Source organism: Neovison vison, chromosome 9 (assembly GCF_020171115.1).
Source record: "Neovison vison isolate M4711 chromosome 9, ASM_NN_V1, whole genome shotgun sequence".
Classification (NCBI taxonomy): Eukaryota; Metazoa; Chordata; class Mammalia; order Carnivora; family Mustelidae; genus Neogale; species Neogale vison.
In genome coordinates, this window is record NC_058099.1 from 80,936,003 (window position 1) to 80,955,104 (window position 19,102).

The following is a 19,102-nucleotide window of genomic DNA, read 5'->3' on the forward strand; positions in this document are numbered from 1 at the left end:
ACCAGGATCCTGGGATCATGACCTGAGCTGAAGGCAGATGCTTAACGCTGAGCCACCCAGGTGTCCCAAAGAGTTCATTTTTTAATGTTTGCAACTGGCAGATTGGGCTTTGAGCAATGGAAGCCACTAGATTGGCCTTGTTGGATTGACAGCACTGCACTCAGGTAGGAAGTAATGAAAGCTGGCTGATGTCAACAAGCCAAGTCATTCTGCCCACTTGGTTATTTATGCCTATTCTGTAGTGGATGTTTTCAGAGGGAGTTAACATGTGACAGAAAAATCTTCGTGTTCCATTTCCTTACTTATAGGTCCATGTGCAGATCTCCTTGTGCCCCACCTTGAGCTCTTTCTCCTTCCAGGTCCTGATCCATCAGCTGAGCCACTTACCACTGCCCATGTGTTCGTATGTGTTATATCCTCAGGTCACTACTTTTTCCCAGAAAGTGGATGACTGATTGCACTGCCCCAAACCCTTTCCATTAGTCTCACCCCCCCCCTTAAAGCTGATTTTCCAGCATCATCCCCAAATGTGGCTATGATTCAGTTTTCTGTTATCAGTTTGCACCCATATACTAAGCCAACTGGTCTGTGTTCCAAGCTTGAAATTTTTAATCCTCCTTCAGCTGATTGTAAGAAAACCCCAGAACAGGAAGGGCCAGTTCAGTAGTAATGGAGGACAGGGGATATGGCCATCTGTTTGTGCTGCTTACTTTTGCCATTTTGCCCTGCTCTTTCCCAAATACGTATATACCACTTTCATCATATAATAGATAGCTCTTGGGCTCAGTTGACCTTGTGTCTTGATGAGTCTGATAGAACCCTGATCACGATTGACAGTTCTGGTCTGCTTCTTTATCATCTTCACTGGATTTCTTATATTGTACAGATTAACACTTTTCTTGGCCATTGGTCTTGTCCCTACAGATGCCATGTTTTATTACCCAATTCTGTAGCTCTCTTCAGATTAGACTCCACTTACTGGCATCCATCCTTGCTGCTCACTGAAATAATTCTGCCCACCTTGTTTCTGATCTTTGAGTGCTTCTACCTGGCCTCTATCATGCTAGAAATTCTATAATTTCCCATTGCTACTAGAGGGCCAAGTTCTGTAATAGTATCTGCTATCATCGGCACTGGCCTACAAAGCAGAGCTACCACTGAGCATTTCAATAATGCTGGTGCCCTTTTAATGTGCACATGTCTTCCACTTAGACAAATGGAGCATCATCTGGATCTGCCCCTGAAACATGGTGATCTGGTGGGTTCTCTGGCCTTAAGTAGTATTTCTCCTCAGAAGACCACTTCTCATTTTCCACAGTCTGCCTTGGCAGCTTTGACATTTCTGCTTCATGTAGTGCGGGCTGCTGCTTTGCCACACTGTTCAGACCAAGAAATTATCATCTTCTGTGGTTTTAAGTCCTATAGCACACAAGAGATTTCCTGTATCTGTAAACTCTATGATTCAACTTTACTGTCTTGTCTCCTTTGATCCAGCTCCCTTAAAATCCAGTCTTAACACCATATTAACTCAGCCCCGCACAACTTGAAGACATATGGTCCCAGCACTTCTGTGGTCAGATTATGTTGTGGCTTAAACTTAATACCTAAACTGCTTTTTGACATTTATTGTTAATGGAGAGATTTCTGAAATGATGCTGATTTTTTTTTTCTTTATGGGTTACAAATTTTCCCTCCCAGAAGCTTCTGAATTTCTTTCTCTCAACACTTTCCTCCATTCATTTGTTCCTTCCTCCCCCCAACTCCCACCTCCTCCCTCCTTTGCTTCTTTCCCATTTCCTTCTCACTCTTCCTCTCTCCTCCCCACCTTCTTCCCTCCTTTCTTTCAATTGAGTAAGTAATGCATTATCATTAGGAAAATTTGAATGGTAGCAAAAAGTACAAAATGAAACACAAGTGGTAAGGAGAATCCTTACCACTGGCCACTATAATGTGCTTGATCTCATTTCTTTTTTTTTTTTATTATTTTTATTTTTTTTAATTCTTTTTTTTTCCAATTTATTTATTTTCAGAAAAACAGTATTCATTATTTTTTCACCACACCCAGTGGTCCATGCAAGCCGTGCCCTCTATAATACCCACCACCTGGTACCCCAACCTCCCACCCCCCCGCCACTTCAAACCCCTCAGATTGTTTTTCAGAGTCCATAGTCTCTCATGGTTCATCTCCCCTTCCAATTTACCCAAAAGCACATACCCTCCCCACTGTCCATAACCCTACCCCCCTTCTCCCAACACCCCTCCCCCCAGCAACCCACAGTTTGTTTCGTGAGATTAAGAGTCACTTATGGTTTGTCTCCCTCCCTATCCCATCTTGTTTCATGGATTCTTCTCCTACCCACTTAAGCCCCCATGTTGCATCACCACTCCCTCATATCAGGGAGATCATATGATAGTTGTCTTTCTCCGCTTGACTTATTTCGCTAAGCATGATACGCTCTAGTTCCATCCATGTTGTCGCAAATGGCAAGATTTCGTTTCTTTTGATGGCTGCATAGTATTCCATTGTGTATATATACCACTTCTTCTTGATCCATTCATCTGTTGATGGACATCTAGGTTCTTTCCATAGTTTGGCTATTGTGGACATTGCTGCTATAAACATTCGGGTGCACGTGCCGCTTTGGATCACTACGTTTGTATCTTTAGGGTAAATTCCCAGTAGTGCAATTGCTGGGTCATAGGGCAGTTCTATTTTCAACATTTTGAGGAACCTCCATGCTGTTTTCCAGAGTGGTTGCACCAGCTTGCATTCCCACCAACAGTGTAGGAGGGTTCCCCTTTCTCCGCATCCTGGCCAGCATCTGTCATTTCCTGACTTGTTGATTTTAGCCATTCTGACTGGTGTGAGGTGATATCTCATTGTGGTTTTGATTTGTATTTCCCTGATGCCGAGTGATATGGAGCACTTTTTCATGTGTCTGTTGGCCATCTGGATGTCTTCTTTGCAGAAACGTCTGTTCATGTCCTCTGCCCATTTCTTGATTGGATTATTTGTTCTTTGGGTGTTGAGTTTGTTAAGTTCTTTATAGATTTTGGACACTAGTCCTTTATCTGATATGTCGTTTGCAAATATCTTCTCCCATTCTGTCAGTTGTCTTTTGGTTTTGTTAACTGTTTCCTTTGCTGTGCAAAAGCTTTTGATTTTGATGAAATCCCAAAAGTTCATTTTTGCCCTTGCTTCCCTTGCCTTTGGCGATGTTCCTAGGAAGATGTTGCTGCGGCTGAGGTCGAAGAGGTTGCTGCCTGTGTTCTCCTCAAGGATTTTGATGGATTCCTTTCTCACATTGAGGTCCTTAATCCATTTTGAGTCTATTTTTGTGTGTGGTGTAAGGAAACAAATGATAATGAAAATACAACGGTTCAAAATCTGTGGGACACAACAAAGGCAGTCCTGAGAGGAAAATATATAGCGGTACAAGCTTTTCTCAAGAAACAAGAAAGGTCTCAGGTACACAACCTAACCCTACACCTAAAGGAGCTGGAGAAAGAACAAGAAAGAAACCCTAAGCCCAGCAGGAGAAGAGAAATCATAAAGATCAGAGCAGAAATCAATGAAATAGAAACCAAAAAAACAATAGAACAAATCAACCAAACTAGGAGCTGGTTCTTTGAAAGAATTAATAAAATTGATAAACCCTTGGCCAGACTTGTCAAAAAGAAAAGAGAAAGGACCCAAATAAATAAAATCATGAATGAAAGAGGAGAGATCACAACTAACACAAAGAAATACAAACTATTATAAGAACATACTATGAGCAACTCTACGCCAACAAATTTGACAATCTGGAAGGAATGGATGCATTCCTAGAAACATATAAACTACCAAAATTGAACCAGGAAGAAATAGAAAGCCTGAACAGACCCATAACCAGTAAGGAGACTGAAACAGTCATTAAAAATCTCCAAACAAACAAAAGCCCAGGGCCAGATGGCTTCCCGGGGGAATTCTACCAAACATTTAAAGAAGAACTAATTCCTATTCTCCTGAAACTGTTCCAAAAAATAGAAATGGAAGGAAAACTCCCAAACTCATTTTATGAGACCAGCATCACCTTGATCCCCAAACCAGACAAGGATCCCATCAAAAAAGAGAGCTATAGACCAATATCCTTGATGAACACAGATGCAAAAATTCTCACCAAAATACTAGCCAATAGGATTCAACAGTACATTAAAAGGATTATTCACCACGACCAAGTGGGATTTATCCCAGGGCTGCAAGGTTGGTTCAACATCCGCAAATCAGTCAATGTGATACAACACATCAATAAAAGAAAGAACAAGAACCATATGACACTCTCAATAGATGCTGAAAAAGCATTTGACAAAGTACAGCATCCCTTCCTGATCAAAACCCTTCAAAGTGTAGGGATAGAGGGCACATACCTCAATATCATCAAAGCCATCTATGAAAAACCCACTGCCAATATCACTCTCAATGGAGAAAAACTGAAAGCTTTTCCACTAAGGTCAGGAACACGGCAGGGATGTCCATTATCACCACTGCTATTCAACATAGTACTAGAAGTCCTAGCCTCAGCAATCAGACAACAAAAGGAAATTAAAGGCATCCAAATCGGCAAAGAAGAAGTCAAATTATCACTCTTCGCAGATGATATGATACTCTATGTGGAAAACCCAAAAGACTCCACTCCAAAACTGCTAGAACTTATACAGGAATTCAGTAAAGTGTCAGGATATAAGATCAATGCACAGAAATCAGTTGCATTTCTCTACACCAACAACAAGACAGAAGAAAGAGAAATTAAGGAGTCAATCCCATTTACAATTGCACCCCAAACCATAAGATACCTAGGAATAAACCTAACCAAAGAGGCTAAGAATCTATACTCAGAAAACTATAAAGTACTCATGAAAGAAATTGAGGAAGACACAAAGAAATGGAAAAATGTTCCATGCTCCTGGATTGGAAGAATAAATATTGTGAAAATGTCTATGCTACCTAAAGCAATCTACACATTTAATGCAATTCCTATCAAAGTACCATCCATCTTTTTCAAAGAAATGGAACAAATAATTTTAAAATTTATATGGAACCAGAAAAGACCTCGAATAGCCAAAGGGATGTTGAAAAACAAAGCCAAATTTGGTGGCATCACAATTCCGGACTTCAAGCTTTATTACAAAGCTGTCATCATCAATACAGCATGGTACTGGCACAAAAACAGACACGTAGATCAATGGAACAGAATAGAGAGCCCAGAAATAGACCCTCAACTCTATGGTCAACTAATCTTCGACAAAGCAGGAAAGAATGTCCAATGGAAAAAAGACAGCCTCTTCAGTAAATGGTGTTGGGAAAATTGGACAGCCACGTGCAGAAAAATAAAATTGGAAATTGATCTCATTTCTCAAAATAAAGTATTATTAATAATTTCTTAAGCATCTGCCTTTGGCTCTGGTCCTGATCTCAGGGTTCTGGGATGGAGCCCTGAGTCCCTCATTGGCCTGCCTGCTCAGCAGGGAACCTGCTTCAACCTGAGCTTCTCCCCCTCACCCTGCTTGTGCTCTGTCTCTCTCGCTCTCAAATAAATAAGTAAAATCTTTAAAAAATAATAATAATTTATTGTGAATTCTGAAGAATATTTCTTCAGTGTAGCATTTCTTTCTCTTAGGATACAAACATATGTATATATATGTATTTGTGCACAGGTGAGATCATACTGTATAGTTCTATAAGTTATAGTTCTTTAAAAAAAAAAATCAGGACACTGGCGTACCTGGGTGGCTCTGTTGGTTGGACATCTGCATTCAGCTCAAGTCATGATCCCTGGGTCCTGGGATCAAGCCCCATATCAGGTTTCCTCCTCAGTGGGGAGCCTGTTTCTCCCTCTGCCTGCTGCTTTGCCTACTTATTTGCACTCTCTCTATTTATATCAAATACATACATACATTCTTAAAAAAAATCAGGAAATTATGTTCTTATTTCCATGTGATTGTATTCCTCAGTGCTAGCTTCACTGATTTTATAATGGGATAGTAATAACCTATATATTATACAAGTCCTTGAGGGCAAAAGAAATGATTTTATGAAAATAGTCCAGGGGTACCTGGGTGGCTCAGTTGGTTAAGTTTCTGCCTTGAACTCAGTTCATGATCCCAGGGTCCTGGGATTGAGCCCTACATCAGACTACCTGCTCAGTGGGGGAATCTTCTCCCTCTCCCTCTAACACTTCCTCTCTGCTTGTGCTCTGTCTCTTTTCTCACTCTAATTAACTAATTGATTGATTGATTAATTAAATATAAAAAAAAGAAAATACCCCAAAGAGCTAAAATGTATGTTCCGAAGTAAATTGGACAGCTGATATTTTTTGGTGTTTTTAAACTATGTTAACGATGGCTGAATGACGTTCTTTAATAAAGGTAGATAACTATTAACATAGTCCCAAGTGATGGATATTCAAGTGTGATGAGTCTGTCCATACAGATGAGTGCCATTTCTACCTTTCAGCATATGACTCACCCACAGAACTGATGGTTTTCTTTATTCTATCCTCACATTTCAGTCTTGTCTTACTCATTAGTCTAGTTTAATCATCAGCCTATTGGTATTTTTAGGACTTCTGTGTTATATTTGACATTTTTCTCTCCATGTTATGCTCTTCATTAGTCTGTTTCAAATTATATATATTTGATTTTTATTTAAGCTTAGGGCCAGGTAATTCTTTTTTATCTTAGAGTCTTAAAATAACTTTAATTTGCTCCTTGCCTTTTTTTTTTTTTTTACCTTTTTTTTTTTTTTAACAAGACTTCTCTCTTGGTGTCCCAGACTTAGTATTAAAAATTATTTTTCTTTTTTCAGTTTGCTATTTAATCTGTCATCCCGTTTTCTTTCTTTTTTTTCCAATTTATTTATTTTCAGAAAAACATTATTCATTATTTTTTCACCACACCCAGTGCTCCATGCAAGCTGTGCCCTCTATAATACCCACCACCTGGTACCCCAACCTCCCACCCCCACCCCCGCCACTTCAAACCCCTCAGATTGTTTTTCAGAGTCCATAGTCTCTCATGGTTCACCTCCCCTTCCAATTTACCCAAATTCCCTTCTCCTCTCTAATGCCCCTTGTCCTCCATGCTATTTGTTATGCTCCACAAATAAGTGAAACCATATGATAATTGACTCTCTCTGCTTGACTTATTTCACTCAGCATAATCTCTTCCAGTCCCGTCCATGTTGCTACAAAAGTTGGGTATTCATCCTTTCTGATGGAGGCATAATACTCCATAGTGTATATGGACCACATCTTCCTTATCCATTCATCCGTTGAAGGGCATCTTGGTTCTTTCCATAGTTTGGCGACCATGGCCATTGCTGCTATAAACATTGGGGTAGAGATGGCCCTTCTTTTCACGACATCTGTGTCTTTGGGGTAAATACCCAGGAGTGCAATTGTAGGGTCATAGGGAAGCTCTATTTTTAATTTCTTGAGGAATCTCCACACTGTTCTCCAAAGAGGCTGCACCAACTTGCATTCCCACCAACAGTGTAAGAGGGTTCCCCTTTCTCCAGTTTTCTTTTGATATATTCTGAGGAAGAAAGCATGAATATTTTGTTTGTTTTTGGTTATCAGTAAAGCCAGCTAGACCATGACAAGCTGTTCCTGTGGCTCAAGTTAAAACATCTTGTGCTGAGTGTCACTCACAACATATCCTGGTGCCAGAGGGCATGAGTGGGTATAGCGTTATGTCTAGTTCATTCATTCATCTAGAAAATTTTAAAGGATGACTTCTACATGTGAGATATTGGAGCATTCGAGGACGTATTTGTGTTAAGGGTTACCAAGACTACCACCAGATTTGATGACTGGCTAGGAGAACTCATAGGACTCAGATGTTATTATGTGAATGGTTATGGTTTATTACAGTGAAAGGATTCAGAAGAGAAACAATAAAGTGAAAAGGCATGTGGGCGAAGTCCAGAGAAACCCATGTAGTGAGAGGGATACAAATTTGTATACAGCACACAACCACATGTAGCTGCTGTGCTTTATGTATTATATACACTATATATTGTAGGCAGGGGCCTTAGCAGCCTTTGGTCACCATGATTTATTTTTACACTGTGGTAAGTCTGCCAGGAGTTATACATATGGTTTGAAGGCCCAGCAGAGAGTGATTCTTGGAAACTCCTTCCCAAATGAGAACTTACGTCGTAGATACAACCTGAAAAGTAAGAATCGAAGGATATCTGCCTGTTGCTAGAGTTCCATTCAGTTATCAACAGCTGCCTCAGCTTAGCTTCGTAACATAGGATCAGAATGCATCCTATCGTGGTCCACTCAGTGTTACGGCTTTCCATCCAGTCTTGTCAGGTTTCAGAAGTGGAGGCGATCTTGGCAAACATACAGGTCCACCCTTTCAGGCATTTGGTCTAATTGTGTTAAGAGACAAATTTATTCTCTTGCTCTGAGCCTCTCTCAAGGGAGCAACGCAATGTTATATTTTTCTCATTGCATAACCCATTTTTTCCTTCTTTAGTCTCAGCTGTGATTTCTCTTTCTCTCAATTGGTCCTTCATTTTAACCCAAAGTGTCGCACCTTGGGAAGGGGTGTCCGCTTCGGTTGTGGTGCTGGCCCAGGTTGCCAAGCACAATATGAGTCCAGCAAGTGCTTCCCTCTCAGCCCCTTCCCTTTATCTAGGGCACAGACAAGCAGAACAGATGAGCTATCTAGGCCAGCTCATGCACTGGCAATCCCTGTCTTGCAGAGAACTACATATTCTATGATTCTGTTTATGTGACATTTCCAGATTAGGTAATCCCATAGAGACAGAAAGTAGATTGGTGGTTGTGTAGGGCTGAGGAGGTTGGGGGATAACGGGGAATGGCTGCCACTGAGTATGGGGTTTCTTTGTGGGGTGATGAAAATGTTCTAAAATTGAATTGTGATGATGGTTTCCTTTGTCACTTGTGCTTTTGATATTATATTTAAGAAACCATGGACTAATTCAAGGATATGAGGCTTTTTGTCTAATGCGTTTTTTCCTAATAATTTTACTCTTTTAGTTCCTACATTTAGATCTTTTATTTCATTTTGAGTTTATACATGATGTGATGTAACATTTTTCTTTTGCATGTAGGTATGCAGTTGTGTCGGTACCATTTCTTGAAAAGATTTTCTTTCCCCATTTAATTGTCTTGGTACACTTGTTGAAAATCCACTGACCATGAGATCAGTTAGAGAAGTAATGCCATCGTAAGGATATTGAGTCTATGATCCATGAACATGAGATGTCTTTCCATTTATTAGGTCTTCTTTTTTTTTTCCAACAATGCTTTGGTTTTCAGAGTATAAGTTTTGCACTGCTTTTGTTAAATCAGTGTTTTTATTTTTTTTAAATTGTATTTTTGTGATTCTTTTTATTGTTTCTTGTCCTGTTGCATTATTTCCTGTCTCCATTAATTCTTCTCTGTTTCTTTCTTTGGGTTTACTTTTTTTTTCTTCAAATTCCTTGTGTTGGTAAGTAAGGGAATTTGTAATTTTCCTTGCTTACTAATATGTGATATCAAGACTGTAAGTGTTCTGCTAACTATAACACTCATCCCACAAATTTCGAAATTGTTCCCATTGTCCTTTAGTTCTGTGTGTTTCCGATGACTTATTTTGTGACATTCTTGCAAGTTTTTATCTCAATGACAATATTTTTACAGTGGTTCCACTCAAGCGTATTCATTCCTTTCTCATATTGTTCTAATTTTTCCTTATTTTTTTCCATATCTCTTTTATCTACCTATGTATCTTTATACCCACTTTCCAACCATTCCTTTATTTCAAGTACTGGAGGGTTCTTAGTGTTCCGTTTTGGCTGATGTTCCCTCACCATGCTTATTTGGTAGCTTTTAATTTTTTTTATTGATTGCTGTTCTTTAGGTAGGGTGACAAGTCTAATGGAATCTCATTGAGTGCTGAGATGCCAAAGGGCTTCTCCAGAGGAGGTTGGTTTTGCTTTTGTTAGGACTGCAGAAATTCAAATGGTCCTGGATGAAGTGTTATATTCATGTTATACAGTTTGTGTTTTACAGAGCAAATGAGTATTATGTATTCAGGCTCCATTCCCAAGTTAGAAATAGGCTTTGGGTTTTTGATTAATCCCTGATGATTTTTCTTCATTCCATTGCTAAAATAAACAGCCAGAGTTTTGTTGTTGTTGTTGTTGTTCACTCCTGCTGCTGCTACTGCTGCAGACTAGTATCCAGGAAGAAGTTTTGTATTTCTCCTCTTATATGATATTTAAAGAATGGATATAATTTATAGTTACAACTCTTCATTTGAGAAAGAGAGAAGCTAAAGCAATAAGAATGTTACCAAATTCTTGGTAGCCCTGTCGACCTGCCTTTCCCTCAGGAATTTCAAAATCATACATTTGAAAACCAGGTTTGTTACATTTTTTTCTCTCCCAATGACTCCGTCTTTCTGTATTTCCTGTCCTATTTAAGATGCTTACAGTCTTCCTAGCCCTTGAATAAACAAGTTCCTCTTGCTGTGTCTCCTCCTTCAGCTGCCACATTACAGTATCAGGGCTGCCTTTAAATGGCTCCCTCCTGTGCCCATCCCTAATTCCATGATCCCTGTCCCAGTTCACATCCTCCTTACTTCTCACCTGCAATCTCTTCCCAAGTAACCACTCTGCATTCATATTTTCCCTCAGGCTCCCTTCCTATGTTATTTAAGACAGAGATTGAACATATCATTAGCTTGCTTCCAAACAAATTTGGCAGCTCCCCATTGCCTGAAGATACAAGGGGATACATATTTTATTTTTCCAACCTCTTTCCTTCTCCTTGCCCCACTACTTTTCTTACACTGCAGTCAAACCAATCCGTTGGATATTCCCAGGATATCCCACATGTAATGTTTTTCCTTTGCCAGGATTACCTCCTCCAGTTCATGGGTAGCTTCTACTAATTATTTTAGGCCCAAATCTAGTGCAGTTGCCTCTGTATCCCTTCCCTGAAATAGAATTAGAGCTAATCACTTTCCTCTTTGTGTTCCCACTCACTTCTCTTACGCTTCCATTTCAGCAGTATCTTGTTATAGCTTAGACTTTTACATGCCTGTTTTGCCCTTTCGACTGTGAACTCCTGCAGGGTAGAGACGGTTTTTCATTCATCTTTATCATCCCTCTGCCTAGCGAGCATGTTGCCTAGAACACAACAGATGCTCAATAAATGTTTTTAATAAATTAATGAAATAATGAAGCTATATTATTATATCAAAATAGCAACAGGAAAATGTTTTCAATTTTAGATAATATGTATCTTCTCATCTAGTACCTGCTGCACAGACCAAGAATTCAGTGGGGGACCTAATTCTAAATGATACCTGCTGCTTTGGAAGCAAAATTAGATTCTTTGAACGTTATTATCCTCTTCCTTAAAATATAGCTAGAAATCCCTGGCTCTCAGTTGCTATAGAACCAGATAAACAAATGTAACTAGCAAATTATTTATATTAGCTGATATTGGTAGGGACTTAAAAATTGCTTTTCCTATCTTCTCATTTCAGTTACAATATATTCACGATAGTAAATTCAGACTACGTAGATACATGTACAAAAAGTCATAGATAATATCACTATAATTCTGGAAGATAATCAGTATTTTGGAGTATATTTGTGTGTTTGATAACAAAAGTGAAGCCACAGTTTATATACTGTTTTGTATTCTTGCTTCTGAATGTAATACATTAAAAATACTCTGTTACTGAGGATGCATTCAATTGTAATATTTTATAGCTGAGATAATGTTTATAATATTATAAACATAAAATAATATGTTTAAAGCAAGAAATTTCAAAACTGTCCTAAGCAGTTTATTACCTCTCATTACTGATAAAGGTCAAGAGATGACTCTGGTTGGTTTATACTAAGCATGCTCATTCCTGGGGACTAGACAGAGGGACACCTTTACTGAGTCACAGGGGATGGGGTGACTATATTCACAAAATCAAGAATTTATTCCAAAGGAAGATTAGGGTAGATTGATATTGACATTGGGTGACCTAGAGTGTCAATCCCAGTGACTATTGATTTTCTTCCTTTTTAAATAAGAACTGATGCCTGTTTCACTTAAAATTGCTCAGTTCCTTGATGTGGTACATTAGATATTTGCCTTCAGTTTTTCAATATTATAAACAGCATAGTTGTGAATAGTCTTATAGCTAAATCATTGTGAATTGTCCATGTTTATATGTACAATTTCAGGGTCAAATTAACCAACATGTTAAAGCTTTGATATATATTGAGTATGAGAAAGTCACATCATTCCCCCCCCCCCGAAAAAAAACAAAACAAAACACATGAGAGTAAGTTTCTTTCACCTTGGACAACGTTGAGCATTATAAACAGACTATCATGACCAGGGCTTTTAAAACTGTTTGAGGGAAATCTGTGTTTCTGCAGAGCCCTGCTTAAGCCAGTGTGGGTTATTTTAGAAGCTGACCTTAGGTCCCAGTGCTTCTTTGTTGTTGTGTTATTACTAATGTTGGGTTTGTATCAGCCTATTGTTTTCTCAATCTGGTATATTTTAATTACCTTTTTTATTTTATTTTATGCCCCACATGTGTTCTTTTTTTAAAATTTTTTTTTCATTTATTTATTTTCAGCATAGCAGTATCATTATTTTTTCACCACACCCAGTGCTCCATGAAATCCATGCCCTCTATAATACCCACCACCTGGTACCCCAACCTCCCACCCCCCCCCCGCCACTTCAAACCCCTCAGATTGTTTTTCAGAGTCCATAGTCTCTCATGGTTCACCTCCCCTTCCAATTTACACCAACCCCCTTCTCTTGAACTCCCCATGTCCTCCATGCTTTTTGTTATGCTCTACAAATAAGTGAAACCATATGATAATTGACTCTCTCTGCTTGACTTATTTCACTCACATGTGTTCTTAAGAGTGATCAAGAGAGGGGGCACCTGGGTGGCTCAGTGGGTTAAAGCCTCTGCCTTCCGCTCAGGTCATGATCCCAGGGTCCTGGGATCGAGCCCCACATCGGGCTCTCTGCTTGGCTCGGAGCCTGTTTCCCTTCTTCTCTCTCTGCCTGTCTCTCTGCCTACTTGTGATCTCTGTCTGTAAAAAAATAAATAAAATCTTTAAAAAAAAAAAAGAGTGATCAAGAGATGAATAGCAAAAAAACCCAACCAACCAAACAAACAAACACAAAAGAAAGCAAACTACTTGCATGTGAACACATTTTGGAAAAGCCAAAGGCCATCTGCGAAAGGATAAATTTTATTTTAATAACCCAGCCTCTTTTTCCTAGCTTTTAAAACACCCTTCTATAAGGGACACTTGGGTCTAAACCACCAAATATATATGTAATCATCATTTATATGCAATTATCAAAATTCTGTTGATCATGGTTCTATATTATTTTGTTGTTGTTGTTATTATTATTGTTATCATTATTTTAGAGAGACAGTTTGAGAGAAGGGCAAAAGGAATCTTAAGGAGGCTTCCTGCCCTGTGCAGAACCCCATGCAGGGCTCAATCTCACAACCCTGAGATCTCGACCTGAACAAAAATCAAGAGTAGGGCTCTTATCCAACTGAGCCACCAAGGTGCCCTAGTTCTATATTTTAAAATATTTTATTATTTCAAATAGGTTTACAATCCTGAGGCCAGGTACTGAGTTCATGTGAGACCAAGAGCTTTTAAACTTTTGTGAGAGTTGTTAAGACATTTCGTTGTCCCAGTGGTGATGATTTACTTTTATTTCTCCAAGAGGTTGCCTATTTTAGGAATAGGTGACTTTGGGAGTAGGGCATTATATCTCTTGTCCGGCCAATTTTCCAGCTCTATATAAATGTAGAATGTTTGTAAGCTTTCCTGCCAAGTATATGATATCATTAAATATAATAGGTCTATACATTTGCAAGTGGTGCATTTTGGTTTCAGTGTGTAAGACTTATTGTAATCCATGGCATAAAACATTCTTCCCGGAAATCACACCTCGAATAGAAATATGTTTAGAGGCACATACAGTGTTCTTTGCTTAGGTGGTTGCTGCATGCATTACTTCATTTTCGGAAAGAAACACAAATAGAATCCATAACCTTAAAAATGTACTTGTAAAAATTTTACAGGTCTGTCTTTTCTCTTCCTTTCTTCCTTTCCTTTCTTTCTTCATTTTTGTTGTCTTCTCTCAACTCTTAATGAGACCTCAGAAATCCCTTCAGCTCCTGCTCTGCTAAGACCAATTGGCTGATAGACTGGGAGGCCCATGAAAGCCTCAGGTAAATTAATAGCAGAATCGGTGCCTGAGAACCATGCCTGGCTGCTCTTGAAATCCTTCTGAAGCCTGAATTATTTGTATTAAGATAGGCCAGCACTCAGGCCCCTATGAGTCAATTCTTTGTAACAGTTGCCAATATTTTTATACCTGAGAGAGCGGCTTCATTCTTTATTATTGCTCAGGAATCAATACTCCCATTGCCCTCACAAAATGCTATACAAGCATTATTGGCATTTCACTTGGCAGTGAAGGGTATCAACATCAATCTCGCCAACTGCACACTTCGCTAACCCTGCTCCACTTCTCCTGCGTCTATTTGTATTCCATCTGGGCTGTCCGCGGCTGCTCGATTTGAATGGGAATCCTTAGTGCTGCCCTGACACGTTCTGTGATAAGGAAATGGAAAAGCATCATCCAGCGGCTCACAGAAACAGCCCCCTCTCCCCTCACCCCTGCCCATTTTCTGCTTGAAGTTCTTGGAGCATTTCATAAAATACCATTTCCCACCACCCCGTGGTTTTCAGAAATAGCCATTACGGGGGCTTTTCGTTAATAAACAAGTGGCAGCTTCTAATCCCACCCACTGAAGTTACTGTGAATCTTAAAGTAATTTTTGGAGTTTGAGAGTGGCTCTTAAAGCAACAGATCTTTAAAAATGAACACTCATACAGGATGGTATGGAGGTACAGGATGCACAGAGGCATGCTGGGAACTGCAGCTGTGTTTGCTCTGAATATTAAACACATGTGTTGCTCTGGTTGCTCTGTAAATTCAGTAAAAATGCTCTTCGCTCCACATGTAAATTCTCCTTTAAACATGCAATTCTTTGGCAATATCTGAGTGGAAACCATTATAGGGGATTCGGTCATATATCAATCTCATGCTTGACATTATCAATCTGTAACAGATGTTGTTTGATCAAAAGGAGTATCTAGAATAGATAAAGAACTCTAACAACTCAACAATAAAAAGAGAAAGTGAGCCGATTAAAAATGGACAATGACCACAGTGGGATACCACTTCACACCCATTAGGATGATTATTATCAAACAAGCAGAAAGTACAAGTTTTAGAGAGGATGTGGAGAAATTGGAATCCTTGTGTGTTGCTGGTGGGACTGTAAAATGGTGCAGCTGCTGTGGAAAAGGAGTTTGCAGTTCTTAAAAAAGTCAAACATAGGCGTGCCTGAGTGGCTCAATGGATTAAAGCATCTGCCTTCAGCTCAGGTCATGATCCCGGGACCCTGGGATCGAGCCCCGCATTGGGCTCTGCTCAGCAGGAACCCTGCTTCCTCCTCTCTCTCTGCCCGTTTCTCTGCCTACTTGTGACCTGTCAAATAAATAAATAAAATCTTAAAAAAAGAAAGTCAAACATAGAATTACCATATGACCCAAAAATTCCACTCCAAGATACAGACCCGAAACCACTAAAAGCAGGAACTCAAACAGATGTTTGTACACGTCTTCAGAGCAGCATTATTCACAATAGCCAAAATGTGAAACAACCCACCCTGGCAGAGTGACTTTGAACTACTTACATGATTGCTCTGAACCTCAGTCTCTTCCTCTGTCAAATGGCAGTGATGATGATAATGATGGTGATGGTGGTAATGACGGCACTTCACAGGATTGTGGTCGAGATTAGGATACAGGATGAATAAAATGACCAAGTAAGGTTGGTGAGAATATCTAAAACTGTTAATACACCATAGTTCTTCATTGTAAATTTTATTTTAAATCCAGGAATCAGAATATTTGTATGCTTTGTATCAAGGAGATATATTAAACAGGCTAATATTTGCTTCAGAAGACAGACAGATAATTTGAAAATTACATAGTCTGTGTTTATAGTCCTGCGTAGGTGTGAACCTAGATTAGGAAATCTTTTCAATAATATTCAGTTTCAGAATGACATTATCTTTTGTAGAGGTAAAATGACAAAGCTATTAATTGTTTTCCAGGAGCGAAAGAGTTGATTTTTGTGTATATCACTTGTGACAACTTTCTTGATTTCTGTTTTCTGAGCCCCTCTTTGTACGAGGTAAAACTGAAAAGGGCTTTGAAAAGATTAATTGTTCGTTTGGTGTGTTTTTTGGCTATCAAAATGCAAGGTTCTCCTCCTGAGTTTTTATATATTGTAGATATTCTTTTCCACTAGACCTTAATTTACATATAATATTTCCACAAAAAAACAAATGAACCTATGATTTTTATTTATTTATTTATTTATTTTGATAGAAAAAGCCCTGAAATAGGAGTCAGGAGCCTTTAACTCTACTTTCAGTTTTGTTGTGTTAAACATGTGACCTTAGTCAAGTTAATTAGCTACTGAGCATTCATTTTCTCCTCCGCTAAATGGTTTTAAAAAAGACCTACCCCTATTTCATGTAGCTGTTGAGGTCAATTAAGATGACATTTGTGGAATGCCTTGTAAATTATAAAGTTCTGTATAAATAGAAAGTGCCATATTTTCTTCAATCTAAGATTATTAGTCGTAAGATGTAACAGTTATATTTCACTAAGAACAAAAATGCTGCCAACTAGACTATGATACAGTGCCTTAGTATACTGTTTGATGCATGGATGGGTCACACTAGCCTCTTTTAGTTTTGAACAGTGTTTCATCTCGTCCAAGAAATATGGCAGTACTTCTGGCTTTCAATTATGTTGCTTAGCAGGAGATAGGTAATCTTTTTGCATGTAAATCAGGTTCAAAAGCATAGCAAAATGCCCTGTATTTTCCTAAGTCTTGTAAAGCATTTGATTGTTTCATTGTAAGTAAATATAGAATTGCAGTCATTCCTTCCTTTATTAATATTTGCTCTGCTAATTTAGTATTTGCTCCAAAAACATGTGCATTTTTGCCTTGTTCCCCTTACTTTCCTTTCTAGGCAATAGTTTCATTTCATTGCTAATCCAAGTATAGTGTTTTTGAAGAAGTGGTAACTCAACATTGCGATATGCCAGCAAGGTACCTAACTCCGTCGAAGTGACAAAAATATGAACAGCTGTGTCCAACCTTGTCCAGGCGGAGTTGGTGAAACTCCTTTATCACTGCCACCTGGCAGTTAGTGATTGTAAGACAACTGCTCATTTCAGAGTAGGAAAAACTGTCTCAGAATTAATTGGATATTGCATTTATGTTATTAACCACCATATGACACTCTGATTCTTATTACAAACTGCAGACAGCACATTGCTTGAGGTACTGTAGCTATAGGAGTGTGAGACCCTATGAAACTATTGCAGCCTCTGGAAATCACCAAGAAACATTCCGGTGCCTCTTGGGATCTGTATCTGTGGACAGTGTAGTATCTGCTTCATGTCTTCGCTTTTCCTCACCAACTTCTGTCTCTTTATTCACTTTATTTATCTCTCACTTTATTTTGTTACTTTCTTCAAGCATTAATATGGCATGGTTTTGAGGCCCTTCCTTTTGATCCTTTTTTCTGAACTAGGCCTCACCATTCCTAATTCTTTAATGTGTTGTATTTGGAATTAAGCTTTCTACTCTAGTTTTGCTTACTTAAATGATAGAATTGTCTATAATTAATTGATTAAAACAAAGTTATTTTATTGAATTTCTGGGTAATGAAAAATTTAAAAACAAATTCTGCAAGTACTTGTGTAGTTTTATTAAATTGTGATAAAACTATATTTAACTAGTTGTATGGTATTATTTTAAATTAAGTACATTTTTATCCTTATAATTTTTGTTTCTAGTCTTTTTAGCATGTTTGCTGTGTCTTTATAATTCTTTTTAGAGTGTCAAATGGACCAGAGTCAGAAGCAGTTTCCTAATTCTAGTACATACCTGTGATACTAGTTTCCCAGGGATGTTGTAACAAAATACCATAAACTAGGTAGCTTCCAAAGCAAAAAGTGATTCTCTCACAGTTCTGGAGCTTAGAAGTTGGATATTAAGGTAGGGAAGGTAGGAAGACTCCTTCCTCCCCTCTTCCTGGTGTCTGGGGGTTTGCTGGCAACCCATGGCATCCCCTGCCTTGCATCTGCAGCCCTTGGATCTCTGTGTCCATGTCACATGATGTTTGTCTTGGTGTGTCTTTGTCTTCACGTACTGTATTAAGGCCCACCCTCATCTTAACTGGATTACATTTGCAAAAATCCTATTGCCAAGAAGGTCAGATTCCTAGGTACCAGGGGATAAGACTGATTCAGCTTGTCTTTTGGGGGGAGACAGTTCAAACTGTAACACCTGTAAACATTATTTTATGGGTTGACCCCAATTCCTTACAACCCAAGTCACTACTCCTTGTGTGTGATAAACCCACCCACTACTAACCCGATAATCTTTCTTGGCATTAACACTTATTTCTCTATTTTACACAAAAGGATCTAAAAAGAGAACTGATTGGTTGTGGACTTGCTGAAGTTCCCATGAGCTTTGTGTCTGGAATTCTCATAGTAATCAGGTCCTGTCTTCCTCTCAGAGCAGAACATACTGCAGAGTGTGATGAGCTCTTCTATTTTTTGATGACTACTCTGTCTTCTGGGTGCTCACCATCTATTTTGTCAGTAACCTATCCAGTGGTTTGTTTGGCAGACCTATCATTTCCCACTTAGAAGTGGGACCAACATTGGCTTCCTTCCAGTTTTCAGCTTCCTTTGTCCTTCTCTAAAATTTCTTATTAAACAGGAATGGTTGTTAAGTGATCACATTTATAAGTTCTCTTAGAGCCTTAGGATACAATTCACTAAGCCAAATGTCTTGAATTCACATAAAACAACTTTACTATTCTTGGACTTTGTATCCCCTTATGAACATTTGTTCTATACTTGGCAGAGAAATCAAGAGCC